The sequence below is a fragment of the Ambystoma mexicanum genome, chromosome 2p (assembly GCF_040938575.1).
Source record: "Ambystoma mexicanum isolate Mex_15411 chromosome 2p, UKY_AmexF1_1, whole genome shotgun sequence".
Lineage (NCBI taxonomy): Eukaryota > Metazoa > Chordata > Amphibia > Caudata > Ambystomatidae > Ambystoma > Ambystoma mexicanum.
The window spans coordinates 180,319,925-180,343,237 of record NC_090923.1 but is presented as its reverse complement, the minus strand read 5'-3'; the positions used below and the strand labels follow the sequence as shown (position 1 = coordinate 180,343,237).

Below are 23,313 nucleotides of genomic sequence, written 5' to 3'. Positions count from 1 at the left end.
TCAACCATCTTCTGGGTATCTGCTGAAGCAGCTTGTGTGAGCCACCGTTTTCGACCTGCAGCCTCCTATGTTCGGTCACCCCAAATGTAAGCCAGCGCTGTCCCAGCTGTGAAGTCATCCATTGCCCGCTGCCTCAAGCGCGGACTCTATAGGCGCAGGCTGTTCCGCAGTCTGTGATTCGAACAGGATTCGGGACAGGCCCCAATCTGTCTCTCGTTGTGCCCGCCAGCCTGGCAGTCGAGGCCCAGGCAACGACAAAACATGAGTTTCCAGCCATGTCCATGCTTGTCTCGGATTGTTAAAGATGTGCACTGTTCCCTCGTGGTATACCTTTAGTTGTGCTGGGAAGAAAAGTGCATATTAAGGCCCAATGAGTGCATCTTCTTCTTGATCGAGTCAAACAACTGATGTGCTTTTTGAACCTCCCTGGTGTAATCCAGAAAAAACCTATTCGGTAGCCGTTGTACATGATGGGGCCAGTGGCTTGCGTCATTTGTAACAGGGCGTCATGGTTTCGGAAGTTCAGGAGCCATGTGATTATTGTGCAAGGCGGTACCCCTGAGGTAGGACAACCTGTAATGGATCCTGTGCGCCCTTTCCACAGAAAATAATTTCTAGAGTTTCTTTGGGGTAAACAGTTCCGCCAGCCATCGTTCCAAAAAGAGCTCCATTCTGGGCCCTTCTTCCTTTTCTGGCACCCCAAGAATGCATAGATTATTTTGACGTGCCTGTTACGACTCCTGCACCTACCAGCACTTCCGAGTTGGCCACGCCCCCACCCTCGTCCTCCTGCCATCCCACTCGCTCACCCATATACACAAGTGCACGCACGATCAGGCGCCCATTCGGGCATCAGTCCCAGGGGTTTTCTCATACACCTGGCACTTACCTTCCTTCCCGCTCCTGGCAGTTGCGTTGGAGGCTCCCAGGTTACCGAGGTGCCCTGAATGGACTTAGGAAGATCCGCCCGTCACGTGTCACGTGACTCTCCACTGCTTCCGTATCACGTGTTTAGCCCCTCATCACGTGATACGTCCTGCTGGATAAAAGCGTCCTGAAATCAATGAGCGTCGCTTCACAGCTGTTTTCCAACGGGATTCTGCGACGCTCATTTTTGCCTTACTCTACGGATACACTCGACCACGTTTTTGTACCACGGACTGCCTCTGCCTTGCCCTTGTGTTTATCTTTGGATTACCAGTTGCCGGACCACCCTTCTACTTTTGGATTTCCCCGTGTTCTCTGCCTCTTGATACCACGCCTTGGAACTGTTGAAACTGCTGTCTGACCTTTGGACTGTCCCTGGTTTTGTCTTACGGATTTCGTCTTTGCTCCTGGACTCCTGGCCTCTGACCTCACGCTGGGCGGTTGTTTGCCTGCTTACCTGCCATCTACCCTCCGCCTTTTGGGGTCCCCAACGCCCGCTGTTGTTACACCTTTGACACATAGGTAAGCCAAGTAGGATCATACCCTGCTGTTATATTCCTGTCAGGTTGTCTGTGCTTACCTGTAACCCATTGCCTTGCTTACCTTTAACCCATTGCCTTGCAGCGATCGGGGGGTCCATTTCCGGCGGTTCCTGAATCCAGGTCTACGAACTACTTCACCTGTGGCCTCAAGGACCGCACAGGCAGTATTACTGGAGTTGCCTGTGCGTTACTTGGGGACGGAGGTATCCTTACTCTGCACGACCATCAAGTCTATAACAGTGCCTTGCTGTCTTCTGCTCTGTTTTCCAGGTGTGTGAACTTCTGGTTGACTGCTGCTAATTGCTTCTCCATCTGCTTTATCGCGTGGTCTGTGTCCGAGATGCCTTGTTCTGCCTCTCCGACCCTCAAGGCCCCAAGGTTCCGTAGGTCTTGCCGAAGGAAGGACCCATCTGTTGAGAGTCCATCAATCTTCTCTTCAACTGAGGATCAAGACTCCCCTATGGCGCCCATAATGTCACAAAGAGAGATCTAGGAGTCCTGTATCTCCTCGCCCGTGCTTGCCGTCCCCAGGGTCTGAGTCTCTGAGGATTGGGGGGCACCCACTGTATACCGGTCCAGCTTGCTTTGGAGCCTCATTATTTTAACTTTTTCCTTGACCATGGTGCTGCACGTAGTTAACCCTGGGCTGGGAAGTTCACAGGGGTTCCCCGCAGCCTCCATACTGCCTCTGAAGCTACTCTTCCCTGATGTCCTCCAGCGCCACCAGTGTGACAGCGCTCGTCCCACCTATATGTGTAACCTTTGGTATCAGATGTGTGCCGCACCCAGGCCCCGGATCTCCCCTTCCACTAAGGTCCTCAAAGGAATGAGTTGATCTCACCAGTATGGAGTGCAGGTGGCAAGCCCCGTCGGTAACTGTCCTTTGGTCGGTGGGGATCCATACGCTGTGTTCGGAATCCAGCCCGCCATGTTACCCCTGTGGAGCCCTGTCAAGTGGTGAGTGGTAGGAAGACACCCACTCAGCAGCAGTCCCATCCTGTTCCACTGCCTTACAGTTGCTGCCTGGATGTGCCCCAGGGCCAGTGGGAATGAACAGTCTAAGTAGTATTCCTCCAAGTGCTTATGAGCGTGAGGCTGGCTTGGAATTCACTGCTGCGCCACGCTCCCACCTGCAGTGCCCAGTCTAGATTGCCGGGCCATGGCTGTATATCTTGCTGCTCTGTCCTATTGTGATGCTCAGATCGCGGGTCCTGTCCTTGCTCGCCTTGATGCCTTCTGGCGAGCGAGCTGGTGCTGCCTGATATCAGTCTGTCCCTCGGCACACACATGGGCTTCCTGGGCTCTCGCCTCAGCTAATCAAACCTCCATAACTGTATATTGTCCTGCAATCTGCCTTTTGTCTTGCTTGCGCTCGCCGGGGCCGGCGGCTTCATTTCCCGCATCCAGGGCCTCTGCTTCCTTCCCCAGCCCAGCAACGCTGCCTCAGACACAGATCTCCTGCCCCCAGGCGGTATTCAGGGAGGGAGGGTCCCGGCATGCGAGCTGGCTTGTTGTTACTGGGCCCCTTGTTGGGGGAGTCAGCTGCCTGGTCCGCCCGCTGTTTCTCGACCGGTGATGGCGCGCCATCTCAAGATGGCACTGGCCTCACCTCTAGCTGGAGGCGAGCAGTCATTCAGGGGTTTCCCATTTCTGTTTTCGCACGGGAACAGAGCAAGCTGCAGTCGCGATGTTCGAGTTACATGAGATGCACATTTCTCCTCGTATTTCTGCCAAGGCACAGGATTTATACTTGAGATATCTCCAGCCACAAGGCAGCGATGGAGGCTCACTTCTTCATTCCCTCACCGCGCAACAGCACCCTTGGCAAGTAAGGTTCCTGTAATCCTACAGTCTGCCATGATGGCTTCTGTTTTTCTTAAATACACATTCTTATTTCCCAGATTCTATGTCAAGACGGAGGCGAGCATTATGCTTCATCTTCCATTTTTTTCCTGTCTCCAGCAGTTTCAACAATAAACCATTTTCTAACATTTCATCTGGAGAAAAAGGTTTTTTTTTTTTTTTTTTACTTTTTTCAAACAAAAACTTCATTTCCCTTCTGTCCCAGGTCCACTGTAGTCCCAATGACCTGTCCACATGACCTTAGTCCTTTCACTTCCTGTACTCTCCGTCTTCTTTTCCTGCTCTCCAAGCAGATAAGTACCTTTATGTAGAGCTGCGTAACGTTGCACCTCATTAGTGTTTATTCAGTACTAGAGAGAGAGTTTAGTGCATAGCAGTAGCGCGCGCAGGGAATAGCAATATTGTTAGAGCAATGGTGATTTATGGTGACCAAATAGTTATATGACTCATAACGGTGGCGCGCATTATCCAAAAACAGGATCTAGATTGGGAAGCGGATAGCAGCGCAACCCGTTAATTCCAAAGAGGAACCCGCAGGGTCCCCACGATCCTCACAAGAGGAGGACGGCACAGAGGAAGAAAAGATCCAACCTCCACCTAGGAAAAAGTTGAGGAAACTCAACAACATTGAGGAGGAAGATGGAACATCAGATATGTTCCAGCCAGGGGACATAAGAAACCCAAGGTCCTCAGAATGGTTACCATCGGCCAGGGTCACGCAATACATGACCAACAGGCTATGTAAAGCTCTAGAGAGAGGTGCGCCAGAGGATCAGGGCGGAATGCCCAAAAATTCCGAACTACCAGGAAAGGTGGCGGAAGCTCCGGAGCTTGATCCAAAAATGTTGGCCTTTGTTTCAAAGACCACCAGAGATCCCAGAAAAGGGATTGACCGATTCTGGCGAAGTTGCCAAGAAAAAGTGCTTGACCTAGCGGGACCGCTAGCGAAAATCATGGACTTGGCCGAGCGAGCAAAAGATACGGGGGAAGAAGTGGACCCGGAAGTACTCGCTAACTGGACCCAAAGAGCGGTTTGCCTCCTGGGTAACGCTAATTGCACCATCTCTTCCGATCGCAGAAGAGGACTGCTCCTCAAAATAGACCTTAAGATAGGCGATCTAGCGTCCTACGAGGCCGGCAAAGCAACCCAGGGTCTGCTATTCAGAGAAACCTTCGGGAAGGAAATGGGGAGGTTCGTGGGAACCTACACCTCATTGGAAAAGGCACAAGCCTCAATCAAGAAAATAGTCCTTGGTAGGGTTTTTGCCGGGACCGGTCGCAACCAAGCCACGATAAGCCCTCACAACAACAGGGCCCACTATTGGGAAAACAGGCAGCAGGACGCCTTCTTTCCCCAAAGGGACCGTTTCCCAAGAGGAAGGCGAGGCAGAGGCCAGGGAAGAGGACAGAACTTCCCCACAGGTGAGACAGCACGCATACCCACCAGTGGGAGGGAGAACATTGAGATTCTGGGAGAATTGGCGCTCGCTTACCAGCAACGCCTGGGTACTGCAGACAGTCAAGGGCCTGCAGTTAGAATTTTCAGAGATATCCTCACAATCCCAACCCCACCGCCCATTGTATTCAGCTATAGCAGAGAAGGAGACCTTAAACGCAGAGCTACGAAGTCTAGCGAGCAAAACGCCGATGGAGCCCTGCAGGACAACCCCAAGGTTTATAAGCAATATGTTCCTGGTTCACAGGAAAGACAAAGTAAGGCCTGTGATAAACTTGAGAGAAATGAACAGTTGGGTGGTGTACCACCATTTCAAGATGGAGGGAATCCATCATCTCAGAAACACGCTCAGACAAGGCGACTGGCTAGCGGGAATAGACTTGAAAGATGCATATCTCACGATACCAGTACAAGAAGAATATCGCCCCTTTCTAGCATTCGACTGCGGCTGACAATTCTGGCAATTTGCGACAATGCCATTCGGGCTAGCCTCAGCGCCATGGGCGTTCACGAAACTAATGAGGCCCATAGCGGCGACGATAAGAGAGAAAGGGATCAGAATGATTATATATCTGGACGACATCTTGCTGATGGCAAACAGCAGGGAGACGCTCCTGTACCAGACAAACTGGGTGACAAACCTTTTAAAGTCGTTAGGTTTCCTAGTGAATCAAGAGAAATCAGAAGTGACACCAGCGAAGAGGATGGAATTTCTAGGGTTTGTCATAGATACCAGAAAGGCAACACTAAAACTACCACTCAGGAAAATAAGAGATCTAAAGAGAGAAATAAGGATTTGCCTCAGCAAAACCATCATCTCTCTGCAGAAGATAGCGAGAGTAGTGGGCCTGCTAGCAGCATCAATACAAGCTTTATTTCCAGGAGCCCTACATTATTGTGCCCTTGAACGGCTAAAAATAAAACACAGCAGGGCTTACGATACCATCAACTAGTACCTCTAGACGGAGAGTCAATGACAGAACTAGAATGGTGGTTACATAACATGGACGCCTGGAACGGGAAAGACTTTTTTGGAGACCGACCCAACCTGGTGATAGAATCAGATGCCAGCAGATCAGGCCGGGGAGCCTGTTGCGGAGTACTAGAGACAGGGGGCAAGTGGAGTTCGGAAGAACTCAAATTACACATCAACTGTCTAGAATTGTTAGCCGGATCGTTTGCAATCAATGCTTTTACGAAAGACAAAGTGAATTTGTGTATCCTGCTGAAAATGGACAACATATCGGCAGTTAGGTACATCAATCACTTATGAGGGACGAAGTCCAAGTTATTAGCAGAACTAGCCAAGGACTTCTGGCACTTCTGCCTAGAGTCAGGGACGTCCGTTGTGGTGGAGTATCTCCCAGGCTCGCAAAATGTAATAGAGGACTGGAATTCCAGATATCTAGCAGACACCAGCGACTGGATGCTAGACAAGGAGATCTTTCGGCAGATCGAAGAGATATGGGGACCAGCACATACAGACCTATTTGCGTCCAGACTGAACGCACAAAAGAGCAAGTACTTCAGCTGGAGGCTGTATCCAACGGCAGCAGGAGTAGATGCATTTCTGCAAGATTGGAGAGGAGAGATGCACTACGCTTTTCTGTCGTTCGTTATGATGAACAGAGTGCTAACGAAAGTGCGCAGGGAGAGAGCGACAATGATGGTGGTAGCCCCAATATGGAAGTCACAAGTATGGTTTCTGGCATTGATGGAACTAGTGACCGGAACTAGAGGATTAACCGAGAATCCTACCGCCAAGGGACAGCCTACTCACAGACCCATTTGGGTCATATCCTCTGAGAGTGAGAGTGAGAGGGACGCTCCTGCTGATGGTTTGCAGGCTAGAAGGAGACGCTGGAATCTCCCTGGGATTTTTGGCGCAAGCTGCTAGCCTCATCGCAGAGTCGCGGGCACCATTGACTAGAAGGTGCTATGACGCAGCTTGAAATAGACGGTCAAGGTGGTGCAAAAGGAGAAGTCTTCATCCCGTTTCAGCACCTTTAGTGGAGATATTGAACTTTTTAGTAGAATTACTACAAGACGGTAATGCCTATAGAACAATTGTAGTATACAGATCAGCAATACCAGCGGGCCACACACCCATAGAGGGATTTCCCATAGGGGAGAATGCAGCAGTAATCCGACTGCTGAAAGGAATAAGATTTAGAAAACCACCACAGCCAAAGTATAATTCATTATGGGACGTTTCAGGAGTCCTGAAACTACTGGCCAGCTAGCCAGGGAATAGGTATTTGTCATTGAAACAACTGTCCGGGAAACTAGCAATGCTGTTATGCCGGTGTCATGTAGAAGAGTAGCAGACGTCAGAGCCCTAGACGTGAATAGGAGAGCATACGGACCAGAGGGGCTTACCTTCACTCTAGTCACAAGAATGAAGACAGACTCTTCAACAATGGTCTACCCCTACCTGCAAGAGCATCCAAAGTGGTGCGTAGCAGCCTGCATAAAGATATATGAGAATAGCACAGCAGAGATGAGAACGATGGGGACGACGCAGTTGCTGATAGCGCGTAGAAAACCCTACAAAGCAGTAGCTACAGCCACTATAGCAAGATGGATCAGAGAAGTAATGCAGTTAGCAGGAATAAATATAGCTAAGTTTGGAGCGCATTCTATCAGGGGAGCAGGACGCGAGGTTGCAGGAAATTCTACAAGCGGCCGAATGGGCCAGTGATACTACCTTTAGAACATTCCATTTCAAGCCTGTACAGTCAGTTGCAGAGACGTTGATGACAAGCTTTGAACATGCATAATGCTCGCCTCCGTCTTGACGTAGAATAAATAGCGCAGGTAGGGGGCGTGGCTAACCGCCATGTGAAGAGGACGTTCGCTCCTTGCGCTCCGCTTGATGCGACCATCATAAGCTGCTTTTAACTACTTTTTTCGGGGGCCCCGAACCCCACAAACCGCCTCACCGAGGGCCGACATCCTGCTGCAACTGCGAGTCGATTCCTGTGACCCTGGAGGACCGGTCTCGCCCAATAGACCGTGCGACACGATCCCGCGGACCAGGGCCAAGATGGCGGCTCTCGAGCCCTGCAAGACGCGGCGGCCCGCGCCCTAAAGCCGCTCGCGCCGTAACACTCAGCTGAGGGCCGAGGACACACGAACGCCCAGCTGGACTAACGAGGGGGTCCTGCGGGGCACCCGCGAAGCTTGGAGCGCGAACGACGGAAGGTGCCAACGGGACGACCAGCCTGGAGCGTCCCGGACGAGGGCGCTGCCAGCCACAGAACCGGGAGCCAGGGCCTCGGAGGCCCTTCGAGGTGAGCGGGGGGGACTAACGCAACCGACACACACAGGCGTGCCCGGCCTGGTAACCCGAAGAAACGGCACACTACCCGTCCCCCCTGCGCCTACGGAGCCGCCCACAGCATACAGCGATCCGCCATCGCGGCCCACCCGATACGGCTTCCTCGGCCACTCCATCGCGGCTTACCTCGGCCGCCTCGTCAGCAGTGAAGCCCTGAGGCTCAGTTGACATGTCTACCAAAGGAGCAAGGGCTAAGCAACGCCAGACCACCATCGACACGTTCACGGCGGCGGGGCCCACAGCGCCAGATAACATGAGCGAGACTCTTGCTGCAGACCTGCCCGACTCCTTGGGGCCTTCAGCGGAACCTAGTAACACACAGATCCTTGAAGCTATCAAACTTTCCCAGGCTGCCGTGGAGCATAAAATAGACGCGGTCGCCATAGACTTGAACCTCCTGCGCCAAGACGTTCGATCCCTGGCCGGCAGAACAGAGGTGCTGGAGGCCCAGGTCCGCGAGAACACTGAAGCTAAGACAGTGCTCCTCAAAGATGTCGATGTACTTCAACAAAAAGTTAAAAACCTGGAAGACAGGGCCGAGGAGGCAGAGGGGCGCGCACGCCGCAACAACATTCGCCTCCTGGGGCTCCCGGAGGGCATCGAGGGATCGGACCCCACGAACTTCGTAGAGAATCTCCTGATACAGGAGATTGGAGCAGAAAAACTCTCTCAGGGCTTTGTAATCGAAAGGGCTCACCGATCCCTCACATCGAAACCCCCTCCTGGCAGCCCACCCAGACCCGTGATCGCAAAAGTACTTAACTACAGAGACCGGGAAACCATCCTCACCTTCTCGCGGTCAGGCGGCCAGATCTGCAGGGGTTCAGCCAAGATATCCATCTACCCTGACTATACCTTCCAGGTGCAAATGAAGAGGGCACAGTTCATACACACCAAAGCAAGACTGAAGGCTGCTGGCCTACGCTATATGCTCCTCTACCCCTCCAGATTGAAGGTGATACGAAACAACAGAACTCACCTCTTCGATACCCCGGCAGAGGCCCGAGACTGGATGGACAGGGAGCAGATCCCAGATGTCGAAGTCAAGAAACGACAACCCCGCTGAGCCCCATCTCCCAGGGCCCCGGTGCCTTTCGGAGGCCCCACCATGGAACGGCCACTTACGCCGCAGCTGACCGGATTTCATAACACGAGGCGCCCGGACGAACACTCTCTTACCCCTGGAAGTTCTTTCTTGTTAAGGGTATTCATTACCCGCCCGTAGGGCACCATGCGACCGTCCTTCGGTCTAAAGGAGCGGAAACGGGTCTGTCATAGTGAGGAGCTCCTCACTCGACCTGGTTTATGTTGGGGAAGTTCACAGTTACGGGGGGCGGGACAGGGGAAGTTGGCACAGTCGTTAAGTGCCCGAATCAGGGACAACCAAGACCATCTACATCCATTTCAGTCGGCACGGACGAGGCACCTACCCTCCGCTGGATAGGCTGGCAGCCACCGAAGCAGAGGTTCGGGGACGCAAGTAACCCGGCTGAGACCCGCATGCACGAATCTCCAGGAAACCACAAGACCCCCACGATCCTCCGGCCACTCGTGGTGCTCCCGGTGGCGTTGGACATGGCCACCAGAATCCCAAATCCCACATGGCCGATACGTTGAAAATCCTGACGTGGAACGTCAGAGGCATGAACAGCTTCGTGAAACAACGGCGCATACTCTCCTATATTAAAAGAAGCAAAACCAAAATAGCCCTGCTACAAGAAACACACCTTACGTCGGACAAACTGAAAGCATTGGCAAAGGCCTGGCGTGGCACCCTGATAGGTTCCTCCTACTCCTCCTACGCCAGGGGTGTCCTGATCTGGGTGGACCCCTCTGTCCCCTTCCGGTTGGTCGGCTCCAAAGCAGACAATGAGGGCAGGATGGCAATTGCATGTGGTACCATTGAAGGGAGAGAGGTTTGTCTAGTCAGCACTTATGCACCAAACCATGATGCAACCACCTTCTTCCACTCCCTGTATCCACGCCTCGGCCCTTACAGGGACCAAACCATGATATGGGGGGGCGACCATAACTGCACCTTAGACCCCCTGAAAGACAGGTCGGACGATAAGCATACACGCCCTTCCCCGCCTGCCAAAATTCTGTCAAGGTTGATACAGCAGCTACAACTCCAAGATTTGTGGAGAGAACAGCACCCAGATGCACGTGTGTTCTCCTTTTACTCCCCTCCTCACGCAGTCCACACCAGGATAGACTACCTCTTCGTGAGCCTAGAACAACAGGCAACGTTCGGCGGTGCTCAGTACCAGCCCAGAGTACTGTCCGATCATTCCCCACTAGTAGCCACCTGGGAGATCTACCCGCCTAGACCCCCGGTCCCCACCTGGAGACTTAGGGCTGAAGCTCTCCTAGACATAGCCCTCCGCGAACACATCGCTGATAGGACTGAAGACTACTGGGAAAGGAACCTCAACAGTGTGAAACACATAGGCACCGCCTGGGAGGCATACAAAGTGGTCCTGAGAGGGGAGATGATTGCAACCATGGGTGGAGCACTGAGGTCGATTACTTCCTCCTTAGAACATGCAGAGAGTGAGTTGGGGGAGCTCGAAGGCAGACTAGATCCATCCCCAGAACATTTACAGAAGGTGATTGACCTCAAACAAACCTGTCTCACACATTGGGAGTCCCTGGGTAGGCTGAGCTATGCCAAACACACTGAACGCACCCACGCTCTAGGTGATAAACCTGGTAAACTCCTAGCTTGGCTGTACAAGAGAGAAGCCCCCAGAACCCCCATTTGCCAAGTACTCAAACCAGATGGCTCCTTAGTGCACACCCAGACCGAAATTAATTCGGTGTTCTCTGACTTTTACAGCAATTTATACGCCGAACCCCCACCCGTGGACGTCTCCGACATAGAGGACATCCTGGACGACATAGATCTCCCCAGGCTAGAGCCCCAGATGACGGAAGCCTTGGACGAACCCATCACCCCAGATGAGGTCAAGGCAATCATTAGGTCACTCCCGACCGGTAAGTCCCCAGGCACTGATGGCCTCCCCGGGGAATTTTATAAATTGTATGAGGAGACCTTGGCCCCACTGTTGGCACAGGTGTTCAATGAAGCCTACGAGCGGGGTGCCCTCCCCGACTCCATGAGGGAGGCGGTGATTGTCCCTCTCCTGAAACCCGGGAAAGACGGATCGCACTGCGGCTCATATAGACCCCTCTCCATGTTAAATGTTGATTGCAAGATCCTAACCTCCCTGCTAGCTAGTAGACTGCGAAGGGTAATTCCACACCTGATCCACCAGGACCAAACGGGTTACGTGCCCGGTCGCTCCATAACAGAGAACCTGCGTAGGTTGCACCATATTATATACAGCACGGAGCAGAGGCCTCAGAAATACGCGGTGGCGTCACTAGACGCCACCAAGGCCTTTGATTCAGTGCGTTGGGAATGGCTTTATGCCACTATGGCTAAAATGGGGATAGGACCTGTTTTCCTGAGATGGACCCGGCTTGTCTACACCAACCCCACCGCTAGGGTGCGCACGAACAGGACCTTCTCAAACAAATGGGCGTTACATAGAGGCACTCGCCAGGGCTGCCCACTCTCCCCGATGCTATACATCATCGCCACCGAACCCGTAGCCACGTACCTCAGGCAGGAATACGGAGATGGGGGTATTGTAATTGACGGAGAGACCCACCTCGTCTCTATGTATGCGGATGATACGCTATTGTTCTTACATAACCCTGAACACCTCCTGCCCTACATCCTAGAAACACTGGACGGATTCAGTAGATACACGGGTATTCGTATTAACAAAGAGAAGTCCTGCCTCTACCCTCTAGCCGCCCTATACAAAAATGGCCCTTCCCTCCCCGCCCTGGATCTGGAGTGGCAAGCGACCTCCTTTAAATACCTGGGAATCACCATACACCGGGACCCATTCACGGAACATACACTTAACACGGTGAGAGCCAAAGACGCTCTAGAAAAATCCATGGAATTCTGGGGTAAGCTTCCGCTTTCGATGGCCGGTAGGGCCGGTCTACTTAAAATGGTTGCTCTCCCCCGCCTACTGTATAACTTTACAAACGTTCCCTACAATATCCCCCCCTCCTTCTTTAAAAACATAAACAAACTATGCAGACGGTTCCTTTGGCAGGAGGGCAGACACAGGGTGGCGCTGGACACACTCCAAAGACCTTACGAGAGGGGAGGAGTTAAGGTCCCTAATTTCGAATTGTACTATCTGGCGAGCCAGCTGAGGCATGTGATGCGATGGATGGCCGATGAGACCACCTCGGACACTAGGCTCCTCCAACCTGCATTACCCGACCTCCTCCTGAGGGACCTATTGTGGGCACAGGGCAGATTCACGCAGCCCCTTCCATACTTAATTAGACTTGGAATAAAGCTCTGGAACAGAGCGTGCAAAACTGTAGGGCCAGCTGATCCTTTCTCACCTCAAATCCCTATAGCAGCAATTATGGCTCATCAGCCATGGGGCTTTCACGAATCACGCACCCAGTGGGAGCCTCACGGAGTGGCCACCCTGGGAGATTTAATGCGGGATGAAGAGATCATGCCCTTTCCTGATCTTACTGAAACTACGGGATTACCCGCTGGCCAATTTTTGCTCCACGGGGCAGTGACACACGCCATGAGGGTCAGATGGCCGGAGGCCACCACCCCCATGACGGAAAATACGGTCATAGAAGCATTATTGAACACAGCCGAGGGCGGCCATGAAACCTCGCGATTGTACGAAACCCTGCTCCTGGGCACGACCAACACCGAGCTTAAATGTAGAGCAAAATGGGAAATCGAATTCGGCTTAGACTTCACGGATGCCGTATGGGAGAAAATAACCCACTACCATAAAAAAGTCTCCAGGAATGCCCGTTTGCAGCTCATCCAACTGTACATCACTAACAGATCCTACCTAACTCCAGAGGCTATATCTAATTTCAGGGGAGCCGAGGTCCAGCTGTGCCCCAAATGTAGGGAGCCGAAGGCGGGTATGACGCATATGTTCTGGGGCTGCCCGGAGATACGCCACTTCTGGACACGGGTTCAAGGGAGGGTGGCGGACGCAGACATCGAGCTAGAGGTGAACTGCCCCGCTGTATGCATCCTGGGCAGATGCAAACGCAACCACAAAAACAAACCTCTGAACAAGCTCAAAGACTTGATCTACATAACTGCGAAGAGGCGCATAGCCATGGGATGGAAGAGCCCTAGGGCCCCGCATGAGGCATTGTGGTGGGGGGACCTGACTAAATGGATAACGGCAGAGACTGGCGCGTGGGAAACGGCAATCCTTGAACAAAGGCTAGACTCCAGCGGAGAACTACAACGCTGGGTGGCCTTGACTGAGCCACTTCTGCATCCTAATAACTCTGACGATGCCTCGGATGGATCGGACTTCCCTAGCCATCAATCTGGCCGATCGTAATGGGACAATAATGTTTACTTGGTCTTGAGTTGGGGGGGTGGGGGTGGGAGGGTTACGTTACTTTTTGATTATTTGCCTGATATTCAAGTGATGTATACTTGTTTTTGTTATTCTGTTAAAACCAATAAATACATTTAAAAAAAAAATAAATAAATAGCGCAGGTAGTCTGGATTCTATTACAGACAAGGAGGCGAGCATTTCTTTCCCGCCCTAGATACACAGGAGAGTTAATGTAAAATTATAACAATGTACTCATGAAAACATTTCTCCCAGAATAGGTTGGGTATCCGCCTCCCTAGCACAATCTGTTGTATCTTTCATTAGGAGATGACCAGAATAACAGTTGAACCAAGGAGTTGAGACGGACGAGCTGTTGAGAGCAAGACCGCCAGTTCTAGAGCGGAAGAATTGCAGATCAAGACAGTTAAAAGGACAAAACTCAAGTTGGGACTAACTGAAAGCCCGGTTCAAGTTGGATTGCAGTTAAAAAGCAGTCAAGAGGGAGAGTACAGGAAGTGAAAGGACTAAGGTCACGTGGACTGGTCATTTGGTCTACAGTGAACCTGGGACAGACGGGAAATGTAGTTTTTGTTTGAAAAAAGTTTTTTAAAAAAAGTTTTTCTCCAGATGAAATGTTAGAAAATGGTTTATTGTTGAAACTGCTGGAGACGGGAATAAAATGGAAGATTAAGCATAATGCTTGCCTCCTTGTCTGTAATAGAATCAAGACTACCTGCGCTATTTAGCAGGGATAATCTTCATTATGCAGAGTTAAAAACTCATACGAAGAATTCTCAATGGGGAGAAGCGTTTGACTGTAAAATTGCATATGCCAACCAAACCATCTGTAGGATAAAGGACTTCCAGGAAGTCCAGTGCGAAGTCTTGTACGAACGATCGTGAGATAACAGGCGCGGCTTCCCGTTAGAGACATTACGAGCGCGGCAGCGACAGGAAAGCAGGCAGCCCAATACTCTCCCCTGCAATCTCCTTGCCAGGGGCCCACTCCCCCATCCTACACACAGGAAAGACCAGCAGTGACATTTACCATCCATATACTCACCATACTGAATGCTAGGAGTGTACTTAAAAGAGGGAACCAGAATTACTTGTGTAGTGCGAATAAAGAAGCACTACTCAAACATCCTGCCTGTGTGTAATCATTGGTACGACCACAACACCATCCCTTCAATGATATCAGCCCTAATTCATGGTGTATAACAGAATTTAGAACACAATTTGGCAGATTAAAAGTACCTTTCTACATTCTCCTCTCAATTAGCCACAGATCAATCTTATCTGCCTATGGGCACATTTTTATTTATTTTGTTTTTTGAATTCGTAAAGCACGGTACAGCCCATATTCATCGAGGCACTGTTACAGGAAAATGTAAGAAGGCGAAGTTCTGGGTAAATCCATATAGGATGGCACCACTTTCTCCATGTAAAACATGTAATAAAGGCTTCACCGAAAAGTGACAGTACTTCTAGTTTATTTGCTTCAGTTGTGAGATGAAACCTTTGACTTTTACAACCAATATTGAGTTCATCTTTGGTCAGATGAGACAACAAATGAAAGCCCAAATGGGTCAACTCATCTGTAGTTTTCAATACCTTGTTTGCTGTGCTCCTCCTGAAGCCATATTTTTCTGACCTTTTATTACAGAACTTTATCATTTTAGTTTTTGAGGCATTAAGTTTTAAATCATTGTCGGCTGCATATTTGACAAAAGAATTTAACAATCGTTATAGCCCAATCTGGGTGTAAGCCAGCGATAAAACATTGTCGGCATATGCTAACCATCACAATTTTGATACTGCAATAGTCAGGGGTGCAAGAGCCACTATTGACAAGCCCTCGCCCATGTCGGATACATACACGTTAAACAAGCAGGGGGCTAACATGCAACTCTGTTGCAAACCATTCTTGAATCTGTTGCGTTACTAGTGTCCCCCTGTTTAACGTGATTTTCAGTTTCTCAGCATGAAGGTAAATTAAAATGTTCAAGAGTCCCTCATGTAGGCCCCACTCTTTCAAGTTCTGCCGCAGTTTTGCGCGATTTACCATATGGGATGCCATGTATAGGTCGATACTAGCGACATAAAGGGCCTTATCTTGGCTCTGATTAGCTGAATGTGCCAATGATAGGATTAAGAAGCCATTAAGTGTTATAATATGTCCCTTTCTAAAGCCAGTTTGGAATTTCAAATCATGTTTTCTTGCCACATAAATTCCTCATACATGGAAAGGAAGGATCAAAATTTCAGTACATGAAAGAAGACTCTGAATCCAGTCCTTGGAATATCAGAATAAATGTTAAATGCCATCCAAAACAACTTTTCCAGACCTAGGCACTGCCCTCAACACGGGTGCAAGGAAAGAATATTATCTCAATGGTGTAAACTGGACTCAGAATATATATCAATGGTAGACAATTATGCATTGCTGCAGAGATTAGAAAACACTTTTTATATTGCACATGTACTGAATATGTTTCTAACAACATGTTTCCCTGGTTGATAGATATGCTGTGGAACAAGTTGGGTAACTTTCTCCCAAATACGAGGGCGCTAGAGAGCCGTCCAAGATGGTGGCCTCCCTGTGAGCTCCGTGGAGCTCCCTAAAAATCCTGAATAATCGTGCGTTCCATGGCATCCAGACAGTTTGTGATCTCCAGCCATCGACAGCCAAAACGTTTCCCCACAGGCTCCTGCGAGCATTTCACTTGCCCTCCGTGGTCTCGCCCGTGTGCGAGAGGCTGTAAGGCCCCCCACCCCCTCCCTCCATTCACCTGACCGGAGAACGCGGCCTCGCTGTAGCCGTGGGAGACAGAGACACACAGGAAGCTGAGCCGGCCACCTCAACACGGGGCAAAGCCCGCGCCTTGCCAGAGTTCCTGCGGCGCTGCGAGAAGCTAGAGACTGCGTCTCCGTGACGCCCTTCCGCGCCGGCCCAGACCACCCGCCGTGTGCCGTTGGAGCTCCTGGAAGTTTGGAGGGGCGCGGCTGCAGGGGCCGACGCGCGATCGGAGGGCCGGCGGAGCCCGCTGGTGCCGTGGGAGTCGGCGCTGGGACCGGAGCGGCGGCCCGGCAGGAAACCGTACGCGTGCCCTGCACCCCCGGCCTCAGTCACGGGGACCCGCGGCGGGCCTGGCAGCTCCCGGATCTCCCGTGTTACAGGCCGGCGGTCCTCGCGGCCAGCGCGCCCTGTAACCCTACACTTGCCGGGGGGAAAATCAGCGATCAGCCGGGTGTGCGGCAGAGGCCCCCACATTCCAGCGTCAAGTCCATCCTAAGGTTGCACCCCCGCCCAGAGACCACAGCACACAACCGCGGCAGCACAACGAACTCACCAGACAAGGGGCCACGTGGGGCTTTCACATTGCATACCCGTGTGGCTCCACACGCATAGGGTGAAGGCCATCCTACACGGATCATCCCATTACCCCCAAGAACCCGCAGATCCCTCCTGTACTGCAAACCCAGTACCCAACAAGAGAACTCCGGACCAGATGTCTGGCGTAATCACACCCCCAGAACCTGAGTGCGGTCTGGTCCAGTCTGCGGCACTACCCAAGACGTGCCTGAGGGAGCACCAATAGGCGCATTACTCTGGAACTGCTGCATCCCTCCTGCGGCCTTGACACGCGGACCTTCTCCACGCCATACTGGATACTATAACGGCTATGGGGCGACAACAAACCTGAGACCCAAGAACCCCGGCCTTCTAGTCATTGGGATACCCTGTGGTCCTCCAGCTGCCCTTCGCGGGTGTGCTGCACGTTGACTCCCTAGCGCTCCGCCATCCATATTCATCACAAAGATGGGGAAAAATGACAGATCACAGCGAAATCTAAATTTTGAAGGCTGTTCCTCCACCAAGGCAACTGCCCCAAACAACAGACCACATCACCCAATCAAGAACTGCCCCACGAAGCCGGAGAGCCACAAGAACTTGATATCAGAGAAATTCTGTTAGACCTCAAGGCAGGAATAGAAGGCCTAGGCAGCAAACTAGACTCCCTCTCCTCTAAAGTCGACCAGCTCCAACATCGGTTGGACAAACACGCTGACAGATTAGATACGATTGAGCAGAGAGTCTCCGACCTAGATGATGGCTCATCGGCCCTAACCTCCAGAGTATCCTTATTAGAAGCACAAGCGAAGGCGGTGAGCGCCAAGAACGAAGATCTCGAAGGACGCTCCCGACGGAATAATATAAGGATTGTCGGTGTTAGAGAGCACCAGCCTAACCAAAGAATGGAAGAATACGTAGAAAAAATCTGCACAGATCTATGCGGAACAGAGATCCTATCCAAACTCTTCGTGGTCGAGAGAGCCCATCGAGTCCCCAACGCAAGACCTGTCCCAGGAACAAATCCTCGGCCCATAATAGCAAAATTGCTTAATTACAGGGGCCGTGACGCCATTTTGAGAGCCGCCAGAGACAAAGGCGCGCTTCAATATGATGGTGACAAGATTCAATTCTTCCCAGATTTCTCCCAAGCAGTTCAGGCGCAAAGGCGTTCATTCACAACAGTAAAGCGAAGATTCCAAGAGAATCAAATTCAGTACTCCATGCTTTTTCCAGCGAAACTTCGCATACAATACGGAGGCAAAGCGCAGTTCTTCAACACGCCGGAGGAGACTAATGAATACCTAGACCGCAATGGCTGCAGATCTGCCCCAAACGAGGCAAACCCACAACGAGGAAACAGACCGAGAAGAGATCCGCCATAAAAGACCCATTCTATTATTGGCTCACACAAGAGATATCTCGCTATCACAAGATAACATCTTTGCCGCTATGGAACAAACTCACACTGAGGTTGGGAGCCAGCCTCCACTTGGAGGGCCACGAGCGCCCCTAGCACAGCAATGCTGACTGTTTTGTTTACTGGGGACTGTTCAGTTTGGGCCAGTTGGGAGTTGCCCAGGCAGGGGAGGGTGGATATATCTTGGGCCTGCTGGGGGTTGCCTGCGCAGGGGAGGGATCCAGGAGTTCGCAAGTTGTTCTCGTCCTACCAACCATGTTCAAGCACACTGCAATCACAGATCCACATTCCGAAACCTGGTACACGTAACAGGCCCATCCGCACCTTTAAGTTCTATTTGAACCGCATGATTGAGGTGGCGCCAGTCCCCTCCTTGCTATCGCTGCAATCTGGGTTTACTTAAAACTGCTACTTGGAACATCCGTGGTGGCAACCAATCCGCCAAACTCAGGAAAATGCTGCAATACTTGCGGAGACACAAGGTTACTATTGCTATGCTTCAAGAAACCCACCTTTCACCATCAGCAGAGCAATTTTGGGCCCGCTCATGGGGCTGCCATAGATACTTCTCCTCGTACTCCTCATATGCGAGAGGCGTTGCAATACTGATCGACAAGAAAGCCAGTTTTAGCCTGATCAGCTTCAAGAAGGACGAAGAGGGCAGGTTCCTGCTAGTGCGACGTCTCCTTGCCGGGAAAGAAATAGTTGTGGTGAACACCTACGCCCCCAATGTCGACGGACTGAATAACTTTAATTGGATTATGTCAAACCTGAGTGCGTATACCTCTGCAACGATCATCTGGGGTGCTGATCTCAACACCCTGCACGACCCCCAAATCGACAAATCGCACAGCTCCAACAGCAGAATCTCCAAGGCCAGCTGCCAGGTCACAGAGATCTGCCAGGCCTTTGATCTATCCGATGTCTGGAGACACACCCATCCGAATTCCCAAGACTACACCTTTCACTCAGCGGTTCACAATACCAGCTCCCGCATCGACTATCTACTGGTCTCGACCCACAGTCCATACAGCTGGGGTTCCTGCCAAATCCTGCCACGAACCCTCTCCGACCATTCCATGGTCACACTCGACTTTATGTTATCCGAGACTCCAAGAACCCCCGTGAACTGGAGATTTAAGTCGGGCTCGCTGTCAGATCCTGTCTTCGCTGATGAGCTTCGCCAAGACATCACCACTTTCCTTGAGACAAACCAGGGGTCAGTCGATTCAGCCGGCACGTTATGGGAAACACTGAAATGCTACGTGAGAGGCGTGTGCATGGCCAAGGAAAATGGCATCCTAAAATTGATTAGGCGCGAGTTATCAGAAAGTGAACAACGCCTGAAAGACCTATAAAACAAACAAACAACATCCCCAAACGTGCAGACCCAGGCCGATCTAAAGATAGAACTATCAAAATTCCAAGAGACAGCCGAACGTGAACTGAAATTTTTGGGTCGCAATCACAAGATCAGACAGTATGGGGAGGGACAGAAACCCGGGGCGCTCCTGGCCCGTCTTCTGAGGATAGATCAAACACCCCCTCGGGTGGAATGTATCCGAGACACGAGTGGAAATTTGACATACACTGAGGAAGATATTGTCAGCACATTCCACAATTTCTACCAAGACCTGTACAGTTCTCATATCACTAGTAACCCCGAAGAGCTTCAGAACTACCTTAACGATACCGAACTGTACTGGGTAATCCATGACCTACGCGAACCACTGAACGCACCCATCACACAGGAGGAAATCACAGAGACAATAAAATCTCTCCCAAACACCAAGGCACCTGGTCCCAATGGTCTCACAGGCGAATTTTACAAAGCCCACGCTTCCACGCTAGCCCCGCTACTCCTCCAAGTATACGAAGAGGCCCTGGAGCGAGGCATCCTTCCACCCACCCTCCGCGAAGCCAATGTAATCCTCATCCACAAATTAGGCAAACCCCAAGAAGATTGCGCCTCCTACAGGCCGATCTCACTGATTAACCTCGATAACAAGATTCTGGCCAAGATCCTTGCAAACCGTCTCCTTCCTCTTATGCCCGCACTGGTCCTGGGTGACCAAGCCGGCTTCATTCCTGGTCGTAATACGACATATGGTATCCGACGACTGTTTGGAGTCATTGCCGCACTCGACCCCACACAGCAGGCCATCGCAGTGTTGTTAGACGCTGAGAAGGCCTTCGACTCCGTCGAATGGCCATACCTCTTTGCAACGCTCACACAAATGGGTCTGGGAAGACGTTTTATCAGGATGGTCTCATTACTATATAATGACCCCCGTTCTTACATCACCCTTGGCTCTACCAGATCTCCCGGAGTCAGGCTGGAACGTGGAACTAGGCAGGGCTGTCCACTGTCGGCCCTTATTTTTACCTTAATTATGGAACCACTTGCCTCTAGGCTAAGAACGCACCGGATTAATAGAGGCATCATCCTGGACCCACATAGATTGATTGTCTCCCTCTATGCTGACGACGTGATGATCTTCATTAAAGATCCCAAACAAATCTCAACCCCATTATGCACGAAGTGGTGCGATTTAGTGGCATCTCTGGTCTCAAAATAAACCATTCCAAATCGGTAATATTTCCGCTGACAATGGCCACATCTAGGTTCTGTGAAGACCACGGATTTAGGTGGGAAAGCACCGGAGTTCGCTATCTTGGCATTCTCATGTCGATCAACCATGACGAGATCTTTAAAGACAACTATGGACAAGTGGTCCAATCCCTCCGTGAGCGCATCCAGAGATGGAAGTCGCTTCCCCTAACACTATGGGGGAGGGTTTCGCTGACTAAAATGATTCTCCTCCCCAAACTCCTTTATTTGTTCACGAATATACCCTAATACTCCCACGCACATTCTTTCAGAAAATTAGAAGCCTCATCTTGGAACTAATATGGGCGGGCAAACCAGCAAGAGTCGCCCACGCAACGCTGACATTACCGGTGTCGCAAGGCGGCCTTGCACTTCCCGATATAGAAAAGTACTACTGGGCCGCTCAAGCCCAATTCTTAAGCCACTGGTATGCCACTGAATATGTCCGTCCACATGTACAAGTTGAACGCGCCTTGGCCTTCCCCCGATTTCTTAACAGCCGTCATCTTCAGCAATCTCTCGGTTCCGTACAACACGCTAAACACAGTCCTATCATCATATGTCATCTGGAAGAAAATCGCCCGTAAATACGAACTACAGATAAGATACTCGCCGTTACTGCCCATCAAGTTTATCCCCGGCATTCCCCTGACCAACGAAAAAAGTATTTTTGATTTGGCTGGACAAGACCAACATCAAGACCTTTGGGGACCTCATCCCAGACGATATGTTCATAACCCCACAAATGATCAGGGAAAGGGACGGCACCACCTTGCTCGACATTTCTCTCTACTTCAGGCTGAGACATACCTTACAGGCCCACTTCCCAACATTCCCCAAACAACCGCCGACATGGCCCCTGTTACACAATGTGATCCAGGCAAAGGGAGACGGTCGATTAGTTTCCACAATTTACAGATCACTGCTCGCTGACACAACTGTGACCGCCGTAAGGGCGAAACAGCGTTGGGAGGCGGCCCTCCATGCCACAATACCCGAAGATGAATGGACCTATATCCTTCGACAAACCCAAAAAGTAGCCTTAAATACTCGATTTAAACAGACCCACTTTAACTTCGTGCATCAAACGTACTACGACCACCCCGAAGCCTCCGACCAATGCGAAAGGTGTGGCACCCCCTCCGCTGACTTTATTCACCTTGCATGGCACTGCCCGGGAGTAGCCCGATTCTGGTCCTCAGTTCTACAACTTACGAGTGACATAATTGGTGAGGTGCTGGCCCCTGATCCGACCATCGCTCTCCTGAGTATGACAAAACACCTACAAGCCCCAGTGAGGAAGCTGGCTTCGCTGCTCCTAGTGCTTGCACGCAGAAGAATAACCCTGACTTGGGGATGCGGCCACCTTCCCCTACTCACAGCATGGAAGAAGGACATCCTTTACTGTCAAGACATGGATACTGATTTTGTACGGACCCTTCCCCTGCATGCGCGTCCTCCCGACATTTGGGCCCCCTACATTAGCTACTTACTGTCTGCTCCTGATGTCGTAAACGCTCAATCTTAAATTCGCAAAGCATATCCATGTTGAATGTCAGACCCCCGATATGCTCACAAACACTCAGCGGAACAGACTATCTTAAAGGACAATTACGCTGATGAATGTTCGATTCACAGATATTAGATGTGCATTGTATGTGCTATGAACGTACTGTTTTTCTCTTTGTTAACTGGACCTGTAAGGTACAGGTCGCTACTGTTTGCTTTTGTTAAAACCCAAAAAATAAAGTTTAAAAAAAAAAACGTTCTCCCAAATACCTAAAATGTTAAACTAAACACAGATACATAGGTAGAAATACACCTGGACGCTACAGGATATGTGCTATGGAAAGTATAAACTTTAAACATGTTAAAACGAGAATACCTATTGCCACTTCTTAGTGCTCATTCCACTATTGCTCTTTAAAAAAATACAGATTTCAGCCTATTTGCTATTGAAACAAATTCCAGTATGGTTCCAACATTCACTTAACACATTTAAGTGACTGAAAGCAAATAGTAGAAAAGTAAATAGAACACCAACAAAAGTAATGGTTTGTTTTCAAACACAAAAGGCGTTTGACAATCATCTACGCTGGACTATGCATGTGAAATTACTATAAACGCAATGGCAATGAGTGTGGTCCATAATACATTTTTTCAGACTGTTCAGCAAGAGATGTACACTTATTCCAAGAAGAAATAATTGTAGTGAGGGGACACATGCACAGCATGTATGAGAGTTCTATTGCACAAGCCCACAGAGCCATGCAGCACTTCACAGGTGGTGGGGGGGAAGTGACAGACACAGTGGCGCAATAGAGGAGAAGCTGATGAGGAAGAGCAAGGGACAAGAAGAGGGTGGG

At 50.7% G+C, this 23,313-nt stretch overlaps 1 protein-coding gene across 1 annotated transcript in view; it reads left to right on the top strand.

Annotated features, from left to right (window-relative positions):
* Nucleotides 1-23,313, top strand: part of IRAK2 (interleukin 1 receptor associated kinase 2) — a 1,381,573-nt gene that overhangs the window by 1,021,529 nt on the left and 336,731 nt on the right. The window lies entirely within an intron of this gene.